General features: G+C 40.6%; 1 protein-coding gene across 2 annotated transcripts in view; it reads left to right on the forward strand.

Annotated features, from left to right (window-relative positions):
- The window catches only part of VWC2 (von Willebrand factor C domain containing 2), a 149,870-nt gene extending 137,942 nt beyond the window's left edge, over nt 1-11,928 (forward strand). For both annotated transcript variants that reach the window (XR_013523691.1, XR_004727852.3), the window contains one exon: nt 2,340-11,928. The gene's annotated coding sequence lies outside the window, so the exon portion shown is untranslated. The remainder of the gene's footprint in view (nt 1-2,339) is intronic.
- The last annotated feature ends 630 nt before the right edge of the window (nt 11,929-12,558 follow it).

Below are 12,558 nucleotides of genomic sequence, written 5' to 3' on the forward strand. Positions count from 1 at the left end.
GGGCAACTGGAAAAGCTGGACAGAACAGACAGTTCTTCCTGAAGCCACTGGAGAACTAAATACTTAGGAAAACCTACCAGACCAACAGCTGGAAAAGCCCAAATGAGTTTAGTCTGGCATTCTGAGCATTTTTCCCTGAGTACACTTCCTGTTGGAATAGCATGCTGAGAAGCTGAATAGCACTTTTTGACATTTATGGAAAAAATGGAGCAATATTTAGAGTCTGAGTACACAAAAGCAGGTAACGTCCCCATATGTGTTTGTGGCCCCAGAGGGCTGCATCCAAGGTGCACAGCTGATCTGAGACCACATAAATAAATAGAGCAGAAACAATAGGTTCAGAATCACAGTTTCCTAATGATAGAATAATCAGACCCAGATATAAAATAAATCTATATTCAAAGACCTTAGAACAAAATTGGAAATTTCAGCAGAGGATTAGAAACCTAAACTGACCTAGCAACGACAACAACAACAACAACTGCAAAATGTAACAACTGAAATTAAAAACTTAGTTGACTGGATTTAACAGATTAGAAACAGCTTAAGAGAGAAGAGTGACTCTAAAGACAGATCAAATGAAAAGAAGTACAGATAGAAGATGCATAAGAGGTAAACAATGCAGCAAATATTAAGTTGAAGTTCCAAAAGGTGAAAAAGGATAGGATGTAGCAGGAAAACAATAATTAGAAAGAAAATGGCTGATGGCCTTCTAAAGTTGATGACAGACAATAAAACAAAGAATTCCCAAGTAGCAGCACTACAGTGAAGTGAAAGGAATTAAAAATGACAATCATAAAGGCAGCCAGAGGAAACAGACAGATTCCATGTAAAAAAGAATTCTGACAACTGTGAATGTTTGATGCATGTTTAATATTCTTATCTTTGGACAAGAAAGGAATTCTGAAGGCAGTTAAACGTCTTTAATATGCTGAATGAAAAGAACTGCCAATTTAGAGTTCCACACATATAATTAGTGCCCCATATAGTATACAGCTGTGACTTACTAAGATCTAATACTTATTGATGCCTTTATCATGTTTACAGACAATGCATTAACTATCCCCTCGTCATATTTACTGTTTCGATATATCTTAATTCTGTGTGTTTTAAATCTGAAAACTTCTTCTTCTAATTTAAGTCATTATTCATTTAGCCATATCTTGGATAATTTCTTAGTTTTTATTGCTTTCTTCACCTTTTATTGCAAATCCTTTTTCTTCTGCCTGAAGAATACTCTTTGATATTCTTTTTGTGAATTTCTACTGGTGTTAATTTTTTCTGCTTTCATTTCATTAAAATATCTTTATTTCAACCACATTTTTAAAGAATAAGGTTATAGGCTGGGCACGGTGGCTCACACCTGTAATTCCAGCACTTTGGGAGGCTGAGGGGAGCAGATCACCTGATGTCAGGAGTTAAAGACCAGCCTCGTCAATGTGGTGAAACGCTGTCAAAAAAAAAAAATACAAAAATTAGCTGGGTATGATGGCAGGTGCTTGTAATCCCAGCTACATGGGAGGCTGAGGCGGAAGAATTGCTTGAAACTGGGAAGCAGAGGTTGCAGTAAGCTGAGATCGTGCCATTGCACTCCAGCCTGGGCAACAGAGTGAGACTTCGTCTCAAAAAAAAAAAAAAAGAATAAGGTTATAAAATGGTAAAAGCACTAGATCTTGATAAGGCAAGGAGACATACCATAATTCTTATGGTAATTTCTTATATGTAGTAGTGGAATAAACAGAAGACAAAATGACCATAAAAGATATAAATACCTGAACAATAAAATTAACAAAGCTTATCTAGTAAATAGGTGCATAATTCTTCATTAAAATGTTACAAAATACAAGCATGTGGAAAATTTATAAACGACTTTACTCTGAGGTATAAAGTTTCATTATAAAGCACTGACATCCCGTGAATTATAAATCCTGACAATTCAATTAAACTATAACTCAATAAGAAAATCTATTAATAAATAAAATGTCTCCATATGTTGCAAATTAAGAAACAAAATGGGCGAGGTGGTACACACCTGTGGTCCCAGCTACTGAAGAGGCCAAGGTCAAAGGAGAAGTCACAATAGAATGGAGAAGGGACTGTCACTAGATATTTTAAAGTCTTAAGATAAAATTATATTACGGGAGACTTCTGGTTCTGTCAAGGTAGATTAGCCCCATTTCTCCCAGGTTCTCCCTCTTACTACTAAAAACCCTGGACAAAAAAGCATAAAAATCTCTGGAAGTTGGAAAGAAGGGGATGGCTGCCCAAGGACTTCAGGATTTGAGGAACGACACCCAAGTCTGTTCCATGGTTTCTCTATTGCCTCCCATAAATTCCAGATCCACCAACAGGAACAGACCATAAATGCTCCAAGAGAAGCCAAAGCACAGGAAAAGCATGACCTGACAGCAAAAAACCCTTCTGGCTGTTTGCACTTTACTCCAGGTAAACAACTACGTACCTCTGATTTGAATGGGCCCACCAGGAGCTGGTCTCTCACCCACCCTCCAGGCATAAAAGCAGGCAGCACTCCTGTCTTCCTGTTTGGTGGCGCCTAGTCCATTTCTGCACCTCCTGTGCTGAGAAGTGGTGTAAATGCTGTTCATATGTTCTTTTGTGTAGGATTCCAAGCGTGGGCATCAGCCCTTCTATTAGCCCCTGGATGGCAGTGATACGTATATATATGTATATGTGTGTGTGTATATATGTATATGCACATATATGTATACATACACAAATATATACACATACATATATGTGTATGTATATGTGTGTACATACACACACATATGTATATATACATGAACACACATACAGATACAGTATGTACACACTCAATGAGTACATATGCATCCCTGTAAAGATGAACCATTAGACTGGCCAGATGGCACTAATTTGCTTCTGAGTGGATGACTGGTGTCCCTGGGGAACAGTGCTGTATTGGGACCCAGTCTGGGCCTCTTTTCCAGATAGGTTAGACATTCAGAGGTGGTAGTAGCTACATAAGCCTAGGAAAGCAGCTATCCATGCTATTGGGTGCATATATCACTCCATTGCTCTATCTTGGCCACTCCCTTCATGTGTCTGGTGGGGTTCTGGCAGAGCTGATGATGATGAAAGATGATCAATGCCAATTACCTGGAAAAATTACCTACTTGGTTGTTCAGTGTCTCTTTTAAGGTATGTGTTTTCTGCTGAGTCTTAACTAATGCAATTGAAGTCTTCACACTTTGCACTCATGTCCATGTGTCCATCCACAGGCCTCTGCCTCAGACCTCCTAGCCTCCAGTCTTTCCATCTTTCCTCCCAGGTCCCTGGCTGCAGCCACATCGTTGGCTGCTGTCTAAGCATTAAACATATTCTCCCCTCTCCACTGTTTTTTGGATCTCCCCTAAAACAGGGCAGTCACTGTCAAATTTTGGCTTCACCTACTGACAGAACCCAGCAATCAAGCTTGCAATTTTTCCTCATGTGAGCTTGGGGAAGGGAAATGGTACGATTGTTGTGGGTGATTTGGGAGTTTGGTCTGTCAGCAAATGTAGCTTACTTGGGACCTCTGGACCTGCTTGGACTCAGTTGTGAATGGACTGCTGTTGGGTCAGAGGACTCCACATAATGGGCAGTTCTGGGTGTGTAGTCACTTGGTGCTCCATAGCTAAGCATTCCATCTGCCTCTAGTTCTTGCATTACTATGTCTACCTCTTCTTCCATCAATCCTGGCCAATAGAGAAAACCCACCAATTAGGTGTTTAGTGATGCTGGTAGTGCTTAGACAAGTGTGCCCCTGATGGTGCCATGAATGGTGTCCTTGAGTCGTCTTGTGGGGCATAACGCTCTGTTGGTTTTTTCTGACCTCATAGAGTTTATGAGCTCCAGCATTCCCAATTCTATCGGCTTCTCTATTCTTTCTTCTGCCACCTGCAGCTTAGGCATTTCTATCACTTTTTCTAGCAGTAAGTTTGCCCAAAGCCATCAATCTTGTTCAATCCCTCAGTTTCTCATTCCTTTTCAAAGCATCAGTTTCATTTAACAGTAGTCTGCCACCTCTGCTGTCCTTGCTGGCACCCTTATCCCCTTCTTAGACCTAACCCATCACACCTATAGACACAGGCCACTCACAGGGAGTGGGCAATGAATGAGTCCCAGAGCCCCATTCCACTGCCTATATTCTAAGGCCAGAATCTCCTGGCATCACTTGGGCTAGTTTGAATCCGCTGAGAAACTAAAAAAAATAGGATTAGATGTGTAAGAGATATATTATAGTTTAAAATGTCTGTGAGAGGAAAAGGGAAGGAAGAGAGAAGAGGCTGGGATATCCCCTGGATAACAATGCAGGTCTGAACCTGTGAGGAAGGCCTTAGACTGCAGTTAGCTTTGAGCAGCAACTGGCTGCGAAGGAGTGGCCCTCCAGCCATGGCTGCCACAGGAAATTCTCGCATAGCCAGGAAAGGCTGACAGAAGGCCTCTGCTATGCTCAGTCTAGAGGCATGGATGCAGCGCAAACAGGGTGGAATCAGAGTGCAGCAGTGGAGCCATCGGTCGGTGACTCCTTATAGCAGAAGGTCAGAGAGCCACATTTTGATAGCTGCCACACCTTCATTCCGGGCCATTACCAGCCCCACCTATACTAGGTGTTATAATCTTCAATTAACTTTTACCACAGGACAAAGAAGTACTCAGATATGCCACAGAGCATCTCCCTATCTCTGCTGTGTAATGGGAACCCAATTTCCCCTTGATGGTTAGGATCAACCACTCCAGCCAGTACAGCAACCTCTTTTGTGCCAGCTGGTTCAACAACATGACGTGGCAGTCCTGGCTTACAGTTTATTGGAAGCATTCCTCCCTTGAGAAGTATGACTTCCAAAATAGCAGAGTCCAAAATGACAGACACAGGAAGCAAATGTTTTGCTAGTAGATAACCAGGGTAGTAGTGAGAATTTATTCCCATCACCACCCCTCCAACCCATACGTAACTCTGAGACCCATGGCTCTTAATCATGGAAGCAATAGCACCATATATTACAGTCGTATCAGAAGGGACAGTTCTAGGGCTTTCCACTATGCCCTCCTTACAATATTTAGAAAAACAGCATTGACCATAGAACCAATGAGGGTGATTTGGCAAATTGCTATTCGTTGCTGATTCAGAGCAAAAATCACACCCAGAAGAGATTACAGTAGCTCAACTAAATGATGTCACGCAGCTGCCATCATAAGCATCCTCAGCAGCCCATTACACCATTCTACTACTCCAGATGCTACAAGGTAATGGAGAACATGGTACAACCAATGAATTATATGAGCCCACTGCCACACGTCATTGATTATGAGTTCCCTGGTTAGTAGTACTGCTGTGAGGAATACAACAGCAATATATTTATTTAGTAAGACTACAGATGGTGGTTTTGGCAGAAATACTGTAGTCAGGGAAAGCAAATCTATATCAAATTTCAATATGGACAGAGCATTGCCCCTCTCATGATGAACTTGATCCAATGTAATCAAGCTGGTACCAGTTGGCTGGCTGTCTCCCTGGTCAGTGCTGCCATACTGGGGGCTCCTTGGTGGACTCTGCTGTTGGAAAACTGGGCACTCAGAAGAGCTGTAGCTAGATTATGCCTTGGTAACCATGCGGACCTTCCATCTTTATTTTCACGGCCACTTTGTTCATGACCTTTTGGCAAAGAAGAAAGAGGTTGACCAATGCCTACAGAAAGAGTCATGTTGTCCACTGGGTTCCTAAGGTTATTTGCTGAGTTTCTCATTAGTGTGCATTCCTACATGTTGTGTGCTTGTTTGGACATATCTAGTTACATACACTTTTCTTACAACACTGTCACCGAATTTCCAATCTTATTCCTTCTATGCCTCTGGGCCACATTGTTGACTTATTGCTTAAGAATCTGTGCAGGTCCATACCTCTAGTCATCTCTCATTCTCAACAAGGTGGACAGACTGGTGTACTGCTCTGAGCCTGATCTATTGATATTTCTCTTCCCCACTCTCCTTCGGGACCAGCCCTGTGGGTAGGGCTGTCTACTTGTGGCTGCTGCCAACAGACTGTGTACACCAATCTATAAATGAGGCTCAGATATCATAAAGAACTCCCCATGAGGTCATAGGGGCAGGCTGAAATGGGGGTGGCAAGAGCAGAAACCATGAAGGTTTGAGCCACTTGTTTGTTCAACTTACCACTTCCTCAGGACCTGCTTGAGCCAAATCTTGTACACACTGTTACACCATTCCCAGTGGATAAAAGAGTGCTGCTATGCTTACCCAACTCCTTGTCTCAGTGGTTTAGACAACACCTCTCTCATGATGTAGCTCAGATTACATAGTAACTTGTTGGCCCAAACTGGAACCAGCACCAATCCAAAAACTGCTTCTCAAAAGGAGAATAGTTATCTACAGAGAATAGCATGGCCTTCTCTAACATCCCAAAGGTTCACACTATGATCCTCACCTCTAGTATCCTGTCCAAGAGTTCACACGACACCTTTATCTGCCATGACACTCTGAGCATGCTTGTACTGATGTGTTGCATTTTCCAAGTGGAGAGCACCTTTCACAGTGGCCTGGAATGGTTGCAGAGCCAGTTTCTACTCTGAGCCCCATTCAAAATTGTCAGGCTTTCCAGTGACTTAAGAAATGAGCAGGAGGACCATGCCCAGTGGAAATAAATGTTGACTCCCAAATCAAGAGGGTCCTCCACATTCTAGGCATTGAGTCTCTTCGTTGACTAAAGAAGCCACATAAATGTGTCCATAACCATGGAAGGATATGAACATGCCCCGGATCACAGGAAGATGACCTGGATGCAGAACAAAGGAGAGCAAGCACAAGCTGGGGCCTTGAGGCATCTCTGCATCCTTTGTCACCATGCTTGACCAGGATGATACAACACAACACAACACAACCCACCAAAAGAGACCTGTTCTGCCCAAGAAAAATCCAAATGCGGCCAATGACACCCTGTGTCTTGGACCTCTGACTTCTCAAAGAGAGTAAACTGAAACACGGTTTAGCTTCCAGAAGGGGGAATGCAAGGAATAAAGAAGACAACTACACAGGATAGAACCAGGGACCAAACAAAAAACTTAAACAAAGTTGATAGCAGGAAGGTCTCACTGTATCTTGTCCACCTGGATAAGTACTGAGATATATTTGACTTTCCTCCATTTTCTGCATGGGAGTTTTAAATCAGTTACTTTCTACTTTCTCACACATTTTATGAGGTAGAGGCAGATAAACTGTCTAGACCATATGGGCCCTGGACCTGATGCAAACTTCTCCATATCATCCATGACTCAACACGCATCAGTTAGATGCAGTAACTGGGTGAGAATTTGAAGTTGTATTACATGGGGAGAAGAATGCGGACATTACATGTATATGTTACCAATGTGAAGGGTGTGTATCAATGCACACAAGTGAAAAGGATGATTTGTGTAAGAAAAAGACACTGGCCTGTTCAACACTCATTCAAAGTCCTTGTCTCCTTTTAAATACTTTTCTCTATTAATGAGAATAAAAAAATGAAGCTATCAATTTCTCATCTCCCTTATAGTATCAGGTGACCCTGTGACACTTCCATTCAACGTAATGTAAAAGTCCTGTAGAAGGTTTTTCATTTTTGTATTTTTTTCTGAATGGAAGGCCAATTAAGAGCCTGGAGGCATAAGGGCATCTGCAACCTTGAGGACAAAAGCTGCACTAAGGATTGTGGTGGTTGGGGGGGAAAGGGTACAAGTGGTCCGAGGTCAAGAGGTGCTGGAGAGCCACTGAACGACCTATAGGGAACCATTGAATCAGGGCCCTCAGGATCTTGCCACAAAACCAAATTGTAACTGACACATCTTCACCACTTACCAGCTATTAAACCTGTGAAGGTATTAAATTATTGTGACTCATTTTCCTCATGTACTAATTAGAGTAACAATAACTCACAAACTTAGGCAAATTAAATATGAAAATCTATGTAGTAGGTTTCAAACAATATCTTTCATATAATAAACACTCAATAAATAACTACCACCAGCAACAGCAACATTATTACATCAGAGAAGTTAAACCTCACTAGTACTCAAAAAAACGAAAATAGAGGAAGAAACTATTTCCATATATCACATTACATGAATGACTTAAAATCGATACTGGAAAACATGCAATAAAATACATATTCTGATATATCATTGGTTGTACTGGAAATTGGCATAATCTATAGAAAATACACTTGGCAAATGGTCCAGAAGATTAGAAATACCTAAATCTAGCAATTCTACTTCTGGGTATTTCGCATAAAAAAACAACTTTAAAATATCACAAAATTTTAAGTTAAGAAGATGTCAACTGTAACGCAACACATAATAGTGAAAATTTGAAAGCAATAAAAATGTCCAACAATTAGCAAGGCTTAAACCATATGATTTGGTTTGGCTCTGTGTCCCACCCAAACCTCACCTTGAAATGTAATAATCCCCACATGTCGTGGGTGGGACCCTGTGGGAGGTAACTGAATCATGGGGGCAAGGTTTTTCTGTGCTGTTCTCTTGATCATGAATAAGTCTCACAAGATCTGATGGTTTATAAAGGGGAGCTCCACTGCACATGCTCTCTTGCCTGCCACCATGTAAGATGTGACTTTGCTCTTCATTTGCTTTCTGCCATGATTGTGAGGGCTTCTGCACCATGTGGAACTGAGAGTCGATTAAACCTGTTTCCTTTATAATAGTCTAGGGTATGTGTTTATTAGCAGTGTGAGAAATTACTAATACAGTAAATTGGTATTGCAAGTGGGGCATTGCTGAAGATACCTAAAAATGTGGAAGCAACTCTGAAACTGGGTAACAGGCAGAGGTTACAACAGTTTGGAGGGCTCATAAGACAGGAAAATGTAGGTAAGTTTGGAAATTTCTAGAGACTTATTGAACAGTTTTTCCCAAAATTCCGATAGCGATACGGAGAATGATGTCCAGGTTGAGGTAGTCTCAGATGGAGATGAGGAGCTTGTTGGAAATGGGAGTAAAAGTCACTGTTGCTATGCAAAGAGACTGGTGGCATTTTGCCCACCCTAGAAATCTGTGGAACTCTGAACTTGAGAGAGATGATTTAGGGTACCCATCAGAAGAAAATTCTAAGTGGAAAAGTGCTCAAGAGGAAGCAGAGCATAAAAGTTCAGAAAATTTGCAGTGACAATGGGATAGAAAAGAAAAACCCATTTTCTGGGGAGAAATTCAAGCTAGCTGTAGAAATTTGCATAAGTAATGAGGAGCCAAATGTTACTCACCAAGAAAATGGGGAAATGTCTTCAGGGCATGTCAGAGACATGCACAGCAGCCTCTCCTATCACAAGTTTGGAGGCCTAGAAGGAAAAAAATGGTTTTGTGGGCAAGGCCTGGACCCCCTTGTTCTGTGTGGCCCAAGGCCATGGTGTCCTGCACATCCCAGCTGTTTCAGCTCCAGCTGTGGCTAAAAGGGGCCAATATACAGCTCAGGTCATTGCTTCAGACAGAAGAAGCCCCAAGCCTTGACAGTTTATATGCAGTGTTGGGCTTGGAGGTACACAGAGGTCAAGAATTGAGGTTTGGGAACCTCTGCTAGATTTCAGAGAACGTATGGGAATACCTGGATGTCCAGGCAGAGGTGTGCAGCAGGGGTGGATTTCTCATGGAAAACCTCTGCTAAAGCAGTGTGAAAGGGAAATGTGGGCTGGGAGCCTCTAGACAGAGTCCCCACTGGGGCACTGCCTAGTGGAGCTGTGAGAAGAGGGCCACCGTCCTCCCAACCCAAAAATTGGGAGATCCACCAACAGCTTGCACTGTGTGCCTAGAAAAGCCACAGAATGCCAGCCTGTGAAAGCAGCCAGAAGGGGAGCTGTATCCTGCAAAGTCACAAGGGTGGAGCCGCCCAAGCCTGTAGGAACCCATTTCGAATCAGCATGACCTTGATGTGAGACATGGAGTCAAAGGAGATCATTTCAGAGCTTTAAGATTTTGCTGCACTGCTGGGTTTTGGAAGGGGCCTGTAGCCCCCTTCTTTTTGGCCAATTTCTCCCATTAGGAATGTGTGTATTTACCCTATGATTGTAGCCATATTGTATCTAGGAAGTGATTAACTTGCTTTTGATTTTACAGGCTCATAGGCAGAAGGGACTTGTCTCAGATGAGACTTTGGTCTGTGGACTTTTGAGTTAATGCTGAAATGAATTAAGACTTTGGGGGACTGCTGGGAAGGCGTGATTGCTTTTGAAATGTGAGGACAAGAGATTTGGGAGGGGTGAGAGGTGCAATGATATGGTTTGTCTGTGTCCCCACCCAAATCTCACCTTGAATTGTAATAATCCCCACATATCAAAGGCAGGGCCAGGTGGAGATAACTGAATCATGGAGGCAGTTTCCCTCATACTGTTCTCCTGGCAGTGAGTAAGCCTCACAAGATATGATGGTTATATAAACGGGAGTTCCCCTGCACATCCCCTCTTGCCTGGCACCATGTAAGACATGACTCTTCTCCTCGTTCACCTTCCACCATGATTGGGTGAGACTTCCACAGCCATGTGGAACTATGAGTCAATGAAAACTCTTTCCTTTATAAATTATCCAGTCTTGGGCATGTCTTTATGAACAGTGGGCACAGACAAACCTTATTCTAGTTTTTCTGCTGAAATGTATGAATATTATAGTCATCAGAATTATGTTAAAGAGGTTAAAAAATAGTATGGAAATATATCTATCATAATATTAAGAAAAATACTCACTACATATGGTACCTATAGCATGAAAAAAAGTTCACACAAAAGTAGGAAATTTACCAAAATGTCAGCAGACATTCAGGTTATGAAACTATAAGTGGTATTTTCCCTTTATTTCGAATCCTCTACAAATTTCCTGTAATTAATACTGTAGCATTTAGAATATTTTTAGCTACAAGTAACAGAAAACCCAACTTGCTTAAAAAAAAGAAACTTTCCTATTTGACTGAACTAAGAAGTCTAGGACAGGTTGGGGTTCAGGTATAATAAGGACTAGTAATTCAACACCATCATGAATGCTCCAGTTCTTTTTATATCTTCACTGTGTGTCCTCACTGTGGGCTTCACCCTCAAGCTGGTTCAACTCATGGTCACAAGGCAATGGCCAGAAAAGCTATGCGTTGACTGGCTAAAAGAGTCGTTCTCTGGAGTAAAGAAACTTGGTGCTCCATTAGGAAGGGGAGAAGTGAATTGATGTTGGAGAGATAAGCAATGTCTTCTCTACTTGGCTCCTATTTTAACTTTTTAAAGTACATTTATTGCTTTCAAGATTGTGAATATAATTCATTTCACTGCAGAAAATCTGGAAAACACAGGGCATTAAAAAAAAACCTCACACATGATCCCATTACATGAAACAACCTTTGTTAACATTTTGGTGCATTTTGTTTAAAAATGTACACAACACAGATAACAATTGTACATGTGTATGTAATCTTAATTAATTTGTAAATGTGATTTTAATGGTACAATAATATTCTATCAAATGGAAACAGCATAATTTATTCAACCAATTATTTTGTAAGTCATTTATATTATTTTCCTTTTTATTATTATATATAATACAGAAATTAATACCATTGGATGTAATATTTCACTTTGTTTTTGATTTACTTCTGTAGTAAAATTTCCATTGAGATTACTGAACCACACTTGTTAAGGCTCTTTTACCATATTGCCAAATAAACAGATCTTACATAGTTATAATTTTAAAAAACAAATTAAAAAAAAATAAAAATTGGGAATTATATTTGCTCTATTAACTTCACAGGCTGGTATAATTATCAGATTGTATAATAACTAAAAATGTTTTGTGAAAATTGAAGCATGATATAAATGTAAGATATTATTTTGATGCAAGCAAATAAAAAACACTTGAAACTGCCTTATGAAAATAATCTCTCAGGGATTAGTTTACAATTTTTGTTGTACACACTGTCATCACTTTAACTTTCAACATAGAAGCAACTTGTCTTAATTACTAAAGTATTTATACTCGAAGAACTTTAATGATCTATTCATTAATTTAAAAAATTTTTAAGTATATAACTGTGTGCTACAAAGAAGGCCCTGAAGCTAGAAGTATTCTAGTATAACTGAATGTGGAAGACAAACGTAATCAACTAAAATAAATGTGATAAGCAATATAATAGAGCAAAGAATATTTTACTATGGAACCCAAGAAAAATAAGTAATTAATGCTTCCCTTCCTTCTCCTATTTTATCCTTTACTTCAATTAGTTTGTTTTCTTTGCCTGGACTTTAAAAGTCTTACCTTGTTCTGCCTTCAGATATTTGTGTAGTCTCATTCTGGTCTGCCAATAGCTAAAAATGCATGAATTTGCTCTCATCCCACTCCTGTTGTTCATCTCCTCTTATCTGGGGTCACCTATCTTTTCATGATTGCATTCTGATCCCCAGTACTTATCACTGGTATAACAACTCTGCCTCTGCTTTCCCAGGCTGTTGATGGGATGCTGTTCATGCCTCAGAAAAATGCATTGTATGTCCAATTATTAGAGATT

Source organism: Callithrix jacchus, chromosome 11 (genome assembly GCF_049354715.1).
Source record: "Callithrix jacchus isolate 240 chromosome 11, calJac240_pri, whole genome shotgun sequence".
NCBI classification, from domain to species: domain Eukaryota; kingdom Metazoa; phylum Chordata; class Mammalia; order Primates; family Cebidae; genus Callithrix; species Callithrix jacchus.